The 13,097-nt window shown below is 46.1% G+C and overlaps 1 protein-coding gene across 8 annotated transcripts in view; it reads right to left on the reverse strand.

The window, feature by feature from the left end:
- The window catches only part of ERI3 (ERI1 exoribonuclease family member 3), a 130,434-nt gene extending 128,877 nt beyond the window's left edge, over positions 1-1,557 (reverse strand). Inside the window, exon 1 of one of the 8 annotated variants that reach the window (XM_071565109.1) lies at positions 1,490-1,557. The gene's annotated coding sequence lies outside the window, so the exon portion shown is untranslated. Of the gene's footprint in view, positions 1-1,463 lie in introns of all 8 variants that reach the window. The other 7 variants (XM_071565116.1, XM_071565111.1, XM_071565112.1 and 4 more) reach the window with 7 other exon arrangements.
- Between the last annotated feature and the right edge of the window lie 11,540 nt (positions 1,558-13,097).

Raw genomic sequence — 13,097 nt, forward strand, 5'->3', positions numbered from 1 at the left:
GTAATCCATACTATAAATTAACATGAAAATTCAGTTGCGAAAGGCAGAATTCAGTGCTTCAAAAGGAAAACAAAAATACCTGAAACAAAAAACCCAACTGAAATAAAATTTTCAAACCTACACACTGAGGGGTAACCAACTGGACCTCTAACATTCTACTTAATTTGGAAATAAAAGTTCAAATGCCAACTTCAACATCAAGAGATAAAAGATGCTACAATGTTGCAAAAAGCAACTACAGGACAAAATAAATTCAAGTTGCCATTAAAACCTCATCAAGTAAAATCCTCAAACAGCAGTCTAACAGCATCTGATGGGACAAGTCCCTTGAAATGCACCTTCCTGGAACCCGGCATGCCTCATCCTTCCTGAGGCCCAGTACAAGCATTAACCTATTAGAAAACTTTCTGGTCCCTTGTATTGCAGCTGAAAGAATACTAAGAGTTCAGACTAAGCAGCAGCTGTCAGTCCAACATTACCATTACTGAAAACCAAAAGCTCAATAAAGAAATTAAGTAAGTAAAGAAGTAGTAAAACAAATATCAGACTTCTTATCAAACAGGCCAGCAGTGACCATGAAAATTCACCAGACACAGGAATTGTAAAAGACAAAACACAAGCAGTAAAACACCTCTTCGTACATCTGTTTGGAAGAAATACCTGTAACAGCACAGCAGAAAGAAAAAAAACAGAAGACATTTCTACTGCCAGTCAGGAAACAGGTAAACAGACTGCATTCCTAAGCTTTCTCAAGTTTACTTCAGTCTCACGATCTGAGAGTAATGATCAGTTAAATCTCACAGAATAAAAAAAAAATCGGAAAAAAACCCCTCAAACCTCCTACTCCCCCAGCACCTCCACCTATGAACCCCACATCCCAAAAAACCCATGGAAAATCCTCCCTGTTGCTGCCTCCAGCGCACAGCTCCCTGAGCAGACGGGCTTTTCTCCATTCCTCGAGCCCTGACAGCAAGTGATCCCGCTCCAGCTGGGACCGGGGGGGGCTACTGCCACCAACACCGGGACTTCACCCACGGTAGGGCCCGGCCGCCCAAGCGTCGAGCGGACGAGGTGCCACTGCCACCACCAAGCCTGCCCGCCACCACCCCGCGCCCTGCCCTCGGCCCGGGGCCGCCCCCCGTCCCTACCGGCCTCCCCACACCCACACCCGCACCCCTCCGCGCCCCGGCCCCAGCCCAGCCCAGCCCAGTCCAGCCCTTTGCCCCACGCTCCCGGCTCGGGCCCCGCCACCGCAGGGGGCCGGACCGCGCCCCCTCTCCATGCCGGGCCTCCACCCCCCTCCCCGGGCCACGGCGGCCCCACGCTTCCGCCAGGCCTGCGGGGGCCCCGCGCCAGCCGGGCCCCGCCGGACCGGGGCGGGCCGAGCCGCCGCCCGCCGCCCGCGTCCCCCCCGCGGCAGGGCCGCCCCGTCCCGGGCAGGCCCCGCGCCCCGCACTCCGCACCACGAGTACCCGGCACCGCCACTCACCGCCCGCACTCTGACCCCCGACCCCGCGCTGAGCGGCAGCGCCGCCGCCCAACCGCAGCGCCGCCCGCCGCCGCCAGGGGCGGGGCTTCCGACCCGCCGCGCCCCCGCGCAGGCGCACACCGCCCGCCGCGCCGCGGGGCACACTGGGGATCGTAGTTTCTCCTATTCCGGCCCCGCCGCGTGGCCTCGCCTCGACGCCGCACCGGCCTCGCCGGGTCCCCGGTCACTGACCCACCCCCGTGCCCGGCGGTCACCTCATCTCCTCCTCACCGCCCCGCCGCCTCGTGTGCTCCAGCGTCACCATTTACCACCATGTGTCCCAAAAGGCCATGGCGCCATGCCCCCATGTCACCTCCTCCAGCCCCTGATGCCTCCATGCTTCTGTGTTTGCACAGCTCTCCGATCCCAAACCTGTGTCTGGACCTTGCCCAGTCTTTGCTAGACACCCCTGAGTTGTGACATCTCCTCCCCACGGACGTGGCTGGCACCCTCAGGCAGGACACTCCCACCTTGAGTCTTGCTGGCGGTCCCACTCCAAGGGTTCAGAGCCAGCCTGCCTGCCCCCCATCCCTGCCAGCTGCACGGAGGGCACCGCAAGGAGCACTGCAACACCCTACCCAGGCAGGGCTTGGATTCTCTCTCTCTAGAGATACTCAAAACAGCATTCCTGTGTAATGTGCCCTAGGTGACCCTTCCTTGGCACAGGGCTTGAACTCAATGATCTCCAGGGGTCCCTTCCAACCCTAATGATGCCTGCAATGTTACCCAGTCTTTAGTCTACTAATGCATCCATAACCTTTGGAAAGCTCAGGTGCAATGATAAGCGTTCTAGCTGAGGCCATTCCTTGTGTTGCTTCCTTCCTTGCTCCCCACATTAACTCATAACCTCCACATGTCAAGCCAGCAGCTCGTTTACACACCCCTGATACTCACATGTGTGGTGAGTAAACTCAGAGCATGGACTCGCACAAATAGGACTGTGAAGGATCCTAGAGGTCACCTCATCCATCCTTTGCCCTAAGCAGGTCGTACCTCTCTGTCATCTTGCTGCCCATTCTCTGACTCAAGGCCTTAAAGTACTAGACAAAGGTAAGGACCAGAGTGCAGAGATCACTGACTGATGCTCCAAGGAAGGCAGGCTCCTCACACTTCCCTGGCTATCTGACACAATCTGCCTGGTGCTCCTTCCTTTAACTGAGTTGCTGGCTCTTCAAGCTGGATTTATCCTTTTGCTCTGTATGAGGCCTTGAATTCGGGAGCCTGAATCATGGAATTTGTGTGTCAGAACTATAAAAATACCAACACAAAAACATTTAATAATAGAAAGAGTTCCTTTAAGCACTCTTAGATCTGGCATCTCTCAGCCTCCCACTCACATAAGGATAATGTGAAATTTTACTTCTAAGCTTAGCTGCATCATTGTGATTTGTCAAGTCTTTCATGACTGACGTATGGTTTGCCAGGAGCCCAGGAAGGTGAATTGAAGGCCTTTGTGCTGTGGCATTCCTTGAGTGATCTGTCCCTGCCCCTCCTTAGCTGGGATGGAAACTGGCTGAGACATGCTTGAAATTAAACTGCAAGCCCAAGGCTTGAAATTTAGGGCTCACAGCCTGCCTCTATTTCTAGGAGGATGAAAGTGAGGAGGCCTTTCCACTGCTGACCTCTGCATCTGACAGTAAAAAATAATTCCTCAGTCTAGACAAACAATGAGTGGCTCATAGATGTGTGCATGTCCTTTTTACACCAGCCAAGCCTCTTGCTGTTTCATGGGTTTGCCAAGCAGCACAGCAGGTAGGAGATTTCCTCCTGCCGAACTTTTTTGGGGAAGCCCCTTTTCTCAAATGAGTTATCTTCAACCAACCAAAGGCCACATCTTGGCTTCTGCCAGCCTCAGTGACCTTTGTGAGATCTGTACAAGTTGTCCTCCAAAGACTGCAGGACAGCAATGAGTCCCTTCAGCAGCTGCACATTCAAAGAGAGCCTTTTTTCTGGCACAGCTATCAGCTCTAGAAGAAGGTACCTAAACCATTTTGGACAGAGCCATGTTTTATGAAATATTGTCTCTATTTTCTGTACTTTCCACATCTGAACCTCTCTTACGTGTGTGTGCATGCCTCAAATGAACACTGCAGACCTCTGAAATGTCACCTACAGATTAATCTGGCTCACTCCAGCCTTCTGGAAAAATGAATGAGGGTGATCAATAGATACCCTGTGGCTTGCCCATCAATGCACATGGCCCCTGTAGCATATCACTGGGAACAGCTCCCCTCCCCAAGGGACTCTGTCTGTGGTAGAGCTAGGAAATACAAAGGTGAACAATAGCCATGGAGCCCTGGGCAAGGAATGCTAAGAAACTGGGTTGTGCAGATGGGGGAAAATGGCCTAAAGGGCTGATAGTTGCTCATCGGGGTCACCTTATTTATTCCAGCTAGCACAACCCATGCCAGTCCCACTATCCCATTGCCTCAGGAAAAACAGAACCATCCTTCTGTCTATCCAAGAGCAAGTGCATGTGTTTCAGGAGCTGCTCTGGTGTCTTAATTGCTTGTCCTACTTTAGAGATTTTCGGATGGCTACAGACAGCCCAGAGGAAATAGGGTCCATGCTGGGGCAGTGTCTGGTCTGTCCTGATTTACATGAAGGGTTATCTTCAAACCCTGGGTGGAAAGGTCAGCTCAAAGCTTCCAGCTGTGCCCCTCTCTCCTACAGCTGGATCCCTCTGCTGCCGCCAGGTGATCCAGCAACCTGGTCTACAGTTACCTGTAAGTTTTATTTGTTTTAAAATCCCAGCAGTTTCTTAACAAAGCACCATTTCATTCAGCAGAGATGTGCAACCACCTCTGGGCTGACAGATGGACAGAGCTTTACTCGAGGGCAGCAAACCAGTGGGCAGAGGAAGGCAGAAAACACAGAATAAACCCCCCTGGCCCAACGTGGCAGCTCCAAGTGAATAAAGGACTGAGCTCCTCCCAGCCCTGTCAGGTCGATGACTGCTGCTGGCTCAGCACAGAGGAGGAGGGAGAGTCCTGCCAACTGCCCCTGCTATTCCCCAAGCCTGCTACTAGTGCCTCCTTCCCCAGGGCCCATGGAGCACATCTCCTTTTAAAACTGTGGGATTTTACAGGATTACGGCACAAAGAAACAACAGCTCTTTTTAAAGGTGGCTCCGTTAGTTCTGTTCAGCTGCTTATGCTGAGTGCAACTTTTAAATGTCTTATAATACACATGACAAGTAGTTTTGTATCACTGTTTTCTACTTAACAAGTTAATAACATGCCAACCCAAATCCTTCAGTTACTAACACCACCGGTGGGACTCATTAACCAACGTGAGCACATATTTAAGGGAATACTAATATTCACAACGAACATTTTTATATTCATGTTGTCATTCTTGAAACCACAGCTCAGTTCATGTATTCTGTTGAAACATTTGTTTGCAGAGGATTTCTCTCTCCCTTTTCCTCTAAAAACATAGACTATCACTAGGGTATCATTGTGGTGAATGATATTAATGACAGCTTGTCATCATGGAAAGCTATTTCTAGCTGTCAATTAAAGGGTGTTTTGAAAGAAAGCAGCTCATTCAAACCCAGTGGGAGCATACGTGTCTCATTCTTTGACAGTGACCCCCTTGATGAATTTGGGAGCAACAGCAGCTCTGTGGGGCTAGAAGCTTTGCAGATGCAGCCCAGGGCCCTTGGGTGACCATGACAGGAGATTTTAAAGGTGATGATGTCCTTAGCAAAAGAGAGGCAAAAGAGGATTTCAGATGATAAAAGCAATAGGAGTAGTAGTATAGGTCAGGAAAGGAGTCCCAGGGATACTGAGCCATTCTCCTCCATCTTGTAATACAATTTCCTCTCCACCATGCCAGTAAATTTATCAGTCTCCATCTTGAAATATTTTTCTTTACTTGCCCATGCTAACCCAAGTAGAAGGCTTGTTCAGCTCTTCTCTGTCTGATAGATGGGAAAACCTCTAATTCCCAGATAAAAGGTTTACACTTTTACAGTTAGTTTACACTAATTTATTCTAGAAAAAATGATCCTTTAATTTAACTTGTGGGTTTCTTTCCCTCCCCTGATGTATTTACAGGCAGTTCTCAGATCCTGATAATTTTTGTCATCTTTGCTTTGGTGGCCTAAACAAGCCATTTTTTCTTGTGTCTTCTTACCACCTTATCTTTCCATATCCCACTCCATCTTAGTAGGCCTGCTCTGCACCTGCTTCAATTTCAATTAAATTTCCTTGAACATGAATGCCCAGACTGGTATGTGGTATTCCTGAGATGGGCTCCAAGGCCCTGTACAATATATGTCACTTGACCCTATAAATACCACTCATATAAACATGCTTGATTTCTGTATTTCCCCCCTCAACAGGGTGGTCCACTCTCAGGGCTTTCTTGTTCCTTTTATTTTCCTAAGCACTCCTTGTACAGTAATAAAAATGTACAGACTCAGTGGGGATCTATTTTAACTTCAAATGTGCTGATTCAGTTCAAAAACCATTAATTCAGCCAGAATCAGGGCCACAGGGTGGAAATCCTTTTCCAGTTAAAACAAGGGTGAGAGGGACAGCCTTTGGCAGGAGAGGAGCAGCCCAGGACATCAGAAAGTGGATATTGACTGGGCTGGTTAACTAATAGTGGACAAGGGAGTCTTGGACATTTCACATCAGGATGGCATGTCTCCATAGGAGATCTGCTGTAGCTTGAATTTGAGCAAACCTCCAGGATTTGATGCATGGTAGCATTTTATTTCTCTAGCCTGTGCTTTGCTTGGACAGAATGATCTCTGCTGGACCTCATATTGACTGAGCACACAAGGCTGGCCAGACAAGTTGATCCTGTCTCCAAAAAATCACATGTTAATCAAGAGTGCAAGAGGATGCAACTAAATGCAAAGCAAACACAAACACCTGTGTTGCTTGGGCTGCATGTCACCACTGTTTCTCTCTGCATGAGTCCAGTGAGACTGCCTCAGGCACACAGTGCCTGGTGATGGATATGAAACTACCACCATTGTGTGCTCTTCAGAAAGCAGTACACCTGGGTAGGTAGCTTGAGGAAGCAGGGTAAAAAGTTCCCAGTGAATACAGCTTTTGCCCCTTGGTCCCACTTTGTATGTGGGATGAGCAGAAAAACTACCTACATGTGCCAGGAAGGCATCAGCACCAAAACACAAAATAAAATTACCCCTCAACAGAGCATTTCCACAAGATATTTGACCAAAGGAAAACATAGGCTGAACATCAGGAGAAATTTCCTGAGGCTATGTTGCATTAAACTATGGGATCACCTCCGAGAGAAGCAGTGGGAACCATGAAACAGCCACTTACAGCACCATAAAACATCCCATTGGTGCCAATCTGATTTTGGTTTAAGGGAGCTGCACTGAATCATCTACCATGCTTTTCCAACTCCTGCTCCTAAAAATCAGACTCAAGAAGTACAAAGAAAGTAGGGCAAACAGTGATGTCAATTTGCTAAAGAAATACAAGCTTTTTTACATTATTGTATGTCATAAAACCCTTGTGCTTGCACTGTATACTTAATCTTGATATTCCAATGCCATCCACAAAGAAATTCAGGCTTAACCCTGGTAAAAAAATATTATACAGTTGGGTGCAGTTTATTCTTTATATTTTAATGGCTATAGCAAAACTCCATTTCCAACTAGTAAAAAAAAAAGAAAAAATAAAAAGTTGAATGTGTTTTACAGCTATGTCGTCATGGGAAAGCTGTATTTCAAAGTGAAGGCATCAACAGCAGTGAAATGAGACATTTTTAAACATTTTAAACCTTTTTAATGGGACATTAAAAAAAACCCACTCCACCAAAATGGCTTTGCCAGTGTTTTAGCTAACAGGGTTGCAGTGTATAAAGGAAGCATTCTGATGCCTGCACAGGCCACCCAATACTGAGCTGCTGCTCGTGTCTTGAACTCTAAGTGTAAATGGAAAAAACATCTAAAATTAAGCATTTCTCCTGGAGGAAATATTACTGATAAAACAAATCTTCCCACCGGACAAGCACACCTGCTGGAAGGTAGAGAGACATTTTTATGTGTGGGATTTTAACTTGAGATAAAATACTTTTCACGGGCAGTCATATGGAAGACAGCTGGCCAAAAATAATAACAGAGGAATTTGTGTCCCTTGGGAAATTCTGAGGTTTCAAAAAATATGATTTTTGACCTAAGCTGGGACAAAAAGTTTAGTGCTCTGATTTTTTTGTTTAACAACATATTTCCAAATGAAAATAGTATATCTCTTTTCACTCTACCACTTTGACATTTCTTTTGTTTTATTATTACATCGTTCTAGAAACTCAAACCATTCATTACACCATGCTGTAACGTTTCCTTATACCATCCATTACAGTGACAGGCATAATCTCCACCCTTTTTTAAGATCCCTATCAAACCAGCTTAATGTCTTCATGAAACTGAATATCAGGAACAACAAGGATCCCTGCCCTAAGCTGGGGGGATGATGGGTTCTGACGACTATTTTGCAACTGTGCCTTTAAGAGATGGACATAAGAGACTAGAGCAGGGGGGAGAAGTTAAGTGCCTAGTACAGCCCCAATAAACCCAGGGGACATGATTATTTAAAAGCTGAAGTAGCCCTTGGTGTGATGGCTGGCAGGCAAACGGCCTGGCACAAGCTTGTCATCACTGGTAGTTTGATTCTTGTTGTGAGTAGGGAAGCAAAACTTCACAAAGGAAAAGTATTGTAGCCAGAGAGCACCTGGATCCCCACCCAGCTCAGGAGACCCCATGTTTTAGGCCAAGTGCTTGGACCAAAAGGGTGTAAGTGTATAACAAGAGGAAAACAATACTGTCAGAAGGAGATGAGAAAAAACCCCATAAGAACATTTTGGGTAATTTCTTAGCAAAAGCTTGGATAATATCAATATCCCCTAGGAAATGCACCTTGTTACTCCAATCAGTGATTTCTGGTAGAAAATTGGTCAGCTGGGAAAAAATTGACCTGCTCTACCATGAAATCTCTTATGCTCATTATTTATTTGGACACAACTGTGTTGCTCAGCACAATGCAAAACTTCCAGTATTCAACAATCCTTTAAACTGCCCTACTGATACTAAATAATTACCTGGTTGGCTCTAGTCACTGCTGCTCCAAGTGTCCACAGGCCAAGTCTTTGGAGTAGTTCCTAAACTCCTGATCAAAGCAGCTCCTTGCACCAAACTTAAGGTCTTGCCTTTATCTCCAGAAACACACACCTCTAACAGACAGTGAAGTTCACCAGAGGGAGGTAAGGGGGTCCTCCTCGTGTGAGGAGCTGGGAGTCAGTTTCACATACCTTCTGCCTACACCAGTCTAATTTCCCCACTGTCTCTGCCTCTGTTTATTCTATTTTCTGCCTCTGTTTTTCCATTGTTTGGAGATCGTCTTCCTTTTCAGCCTCTCTTCCTTCCATCGTTTCCCCCAGCTTGCTCCTTCCTTCCTTTCTTTCTTCTTTCTTTTCTTCTCAGCACTCTCCCCGGAGTTTGTATTCTCTATTCTCTCCTCTCCTCCCTCTCTCCACCAGAACTTCCCCTACTTCCACAGGGAGGCACCTAGTCTGCTAGAGGTGGAGAAAAGAAGGACTTGCCATGTCCAGAAAACCCTGAGACACATCTCTCTTGCTTGGGGATCCGTCATAGATCCTGCTTGTCCTGCTGGTTTCAGTCCACAGATACCAGCTGTGTGGATTGCCATGAAGGGGTGGGAGCACCTAAGGGCTCCTGACAGACAGAGCAGAGGGTTCAAAGACCTTGACCTCTGTGCTTGCAAGAGAAGGATCCTGCAAAAGTGAGCAATGCATTCTCACCTGGCCCACCTCCTTTGTTACAGCCCTGAAAGTAGCTGAGCTTTGAAATATCAAAATTCCTTTCCCCTACCACTGAAATTTATCACACCTCTGACCCACGCTGGAGGTAGAGACATCTCCTCCAGCTGAAGAGGCCAGTGTAGTAATGTGCTACCTTATCTCTAGTGCCACTGACTTTGGTCTATTTAATTTTCCCTTTGATTTTAATATAGATTTATTGAAAGCAACAGTTATCAAAACAAACTGCACCGGCAAATTGGTGTTCGTCTGTAGCTGTACAAGCACCTATAAAGCTGCCAGTGTATAAAATAAATGGTGCTATATGGGAGGTCAGTTATTGCAATAGAAGTTCCCCAAGGATTTGCACTGGGCAGTTTAATATTTTTCTTATTATCCTCTTTTCTTTTCTACTATTTATGCCTCTCTGTATAAATTTAAAGCATACAGCCATCTGCCAAGGCAAACCTGTCTGATAAAATCATCTCTGGTAAACCTTTTCATGAGTGGGCTTCCCTCAGAGTAATGGCAAATACTAATGTGCCTGGTTCAAAAGGCAGGCAAATGGGGACAGGGAAGCCAATTTTTCTTCCCAAAAGGCTTCACCAGCTAAGCCAGTTCTTTTTTTTCCTGTTTGTGAAAGGGTCTGTCCTTACCTCATGGTCCTTGAAAAAAAACATTGGTTAAACCCCTGCTTTTTGCCACATTATTTAATCTCCATTCAAATTCTGTGACAGTATCCCACCTTACTCAAATCATACCTGGTATCTGTGGGCTCCTCCCTGCACACAGTTCTAAAAAAATCAATCATAGTCTAAACCCGTTCATCAGGAGAGATAAAAGGGTTTCTGTACAGATCTCCACATTAGGAGAACACAAATCAAATAACATAACTGTCAGATCAGGAGACGAGGTGTTTAAATGCCTATAGAAACAGGAACTCTAATTACAGAAACATCTATAATGTAACTAATATTATTTACATTAGAGCAATGCTAATCCAGATGAGGGTTAATGTCCCTGCTCCTAAAACATTACAGTTTAAATAGACAAGAGACTGAGAGGATGGAAGGAGCATCAGCATGCTCATCCTTGCTCAAAGATCAGGTTTGGAGGCAAACTCCTCACAACAGAAGAGGATGAAAGTGAGCCAAAATGTGCAATAATGAAGATGAGTTTAGTTGCAGCCAGAGAGAGCAAGCAACTTGCTCAGCCTCACACAAGCTGCCTAGAGGGGTAGTGGAAAATTAATAGAAATCATGGATGTCTTATATGAGTCTCTTACAGTAATATTACTTGGCAGTGGGCAGTGCTTGGATCTCACAGAGTGTTGCACTGTCCTCTGCAAACATCCAGTTCACTGGGAACAAGCTCCTACTGCCACTTCTTAATGCCAGGCTGTAGATTTTCAGACTTGGCTGCTCCAGGTGGACTTTTGTCTTCATGTAAGAGGCACCAGCCCTCATTTGGGATCTCCATGGAACAAGGCATCTTGCTTTGGTTGACAGAGAAAAGGTCAAGCTGATGGAGACTAAGAAAGCTCTTCCATCCTATGGACTAATTCACTGGACAGCTCATCAACATGCAGACAACCCAACCCATGTTCAGAACTGAGCCTTCTGGCCTTAAAGTCTGCACTCTAGAGGAACTCATCCAGCTTCTCCAGGTCAAAATTCTTCTACTCTTTATCAGTCTGTATAAAATGGAGGCAAACCATGCAAGTACTTTGTCCTTTATCCACTGTGGTCTCCACTCTGACAGCTCTTTCCCATTTTCACATACTCTCCTTCTCCTCCACTGTGCTCCTTCCCACTCCCTTCTCACTGCAAAATCTCATCACTCAACACTGGCAGCTATCAGCACTTTAAAGACCACTTGCAGTCCTTCCTGTCTGGCCAAGCTACCCCACTGTGGTTGGATAGGACCTGTTTAGGCCATATTGCATTTGATGTGATTGCTAAAGCAAAGTAGGAACAGAAAGAGCAGGTATGACCTCTAGATAAATCTATTACAATATCAAATATAGCCCCGCTTTCTTAAGGGATCTCAAACATTTCTTATCCATTTCAGAAACTTCCTACAAGAATGACAGTCCCCCACACCTAAAATGAGACAAAAGTCTCCCGCATTTGGAGGGAAAGGATCCACGCAATTAGGCTATGGACCCAGTCGGTTTTCCAAGGCTCTGGGAAGAGTTCAGCAAAAAAGGGAAAGTGAGCAGATGAGAAGCAGAGCATTAACAAGCCTGAATGACACGTGCAGCCAGATTGTCTGCTTCACTGACAATTGATGCCATCCCCATTACTGGGAAAATACTGTAAGCATGTTTCCATAGTGCTCAGCAGCTTATTGATATGGATAGCCAATGTCTCTTGTCATGGCTTACGGCTTCTCTGAGCTGATGTAAAATGACTTGCTGTTCCCATGCCCAAGTTTAATGGTAGAAACAGTCAACACAGACATAATGTGCCTCTCTAAGCATCTTGTATTCTTTGGGATTCTGCAAAGTAGCAACTGTATTATAAATACTTCTCTGGTACAGCAAGAGACACTACCTTCTAGAGAAGCTCACTGTTAAGTCTCGCTGTTGAGCATCAAATACCAGACAGGGGAGAGGGAGCCCCACAAACAAGATCTTCTGAACCTGTAGAAGGAGAGTGCAAGGCTGTCCATAGATGCTTCTTTATATGGGACCATTAGGAGACCAGGGCTGAGGTATTTAGGCTAGGCAATTTATTCTCACCCTTTCAGGGAAGAGTAAATGGGAAGGCTAGGAACAGCAGCCACTGGACAGTAAGACTCCACAGCTGAGAACCCACAGCAGCCTTGGAACAGGCAGTGAAGGGCCAAAGGAGTGGATCTGGGCAGACAGGGACTGCAGGTAAGGATCTGCTACAGAAATGGTTGAGAAACAGAGTCCTAGAGCACTCCTCTTTTTTCTGTCAATATTCCCTCTACGCTCTCACTCTCCATTTCTTTTCCTTTCACTCCTGATGTTTCTCACAAGGAAAGACACGCAGTTTTCCTCTCCTGGCAGAGGAGATGTGACACAAGCATGTGGTTTCACATCTTTACATCCCTCTTAAATCCTCTACCTAAAGTACCCTGTAAGGAAGACAGCTGTGGTGGGTAGGCAGAGCAAAGGATGGCGGGGAGAGGAAGGAACAAGAAGAATTGGTGGCTAATGCAGAGCATCACTGTGAATCATTGCAATTTTCTCTGATCCTGTTTTATCATTGGGGGTGGGAATGTAAAAGATGCAGAACCTATGTGAACAAGGTCAAATTAAATCACATTTCTAGGCTGGGGAAATTACTTTTGCCTGCAGCAAGAGAGGTGCACAACATGAGTGACGGAGGGGAGGTTCATGCCACCAGCTATTGCAAGACAGAAGGAATTTATAATTAGCCCACTGAAATTTATCCCTGCAGGATTTCAGGAGAGGGGAATCATGCCAATTGAATGTGTAAGAGAAAGACCAACTGAGATCTGATTTCACACCTTAAGGAAGACAGCTCATCCTTATCTCAGTGAACACATGTTCTTGTCTAATGAGATGACATTACTCAACAGGGTCAACTACCCACACACTCTGAAGACATAAGAGAGAGACCTTGAGCACCTCCAGGACAATTCGAACCTGACAGCTTCAAGAACATCAGTGGGAGAAAGACTCAAATACTACTGAACTTCAAGACTTCCTACAAGAGCACACAAATTGTCAGGTCTGTTTAACACCTCTTGGTCAAACCCTATGACTTCTCTA

The sequence above is a fragment of the Pithys albifrons genome, chromosome 10 (assembly GCF_047495875.1).
Source record: "Pithys albifrons albifrons isolate INPA30051 chromosome 10, PitAlb_v1, whole genome shotgun sequence".
Lineage (NCBI taxonomy): Eukaryota > Metazoa > Chordata > Aves > Passeriformes > Thamnophilidae > Pithys > Pithys albifrons.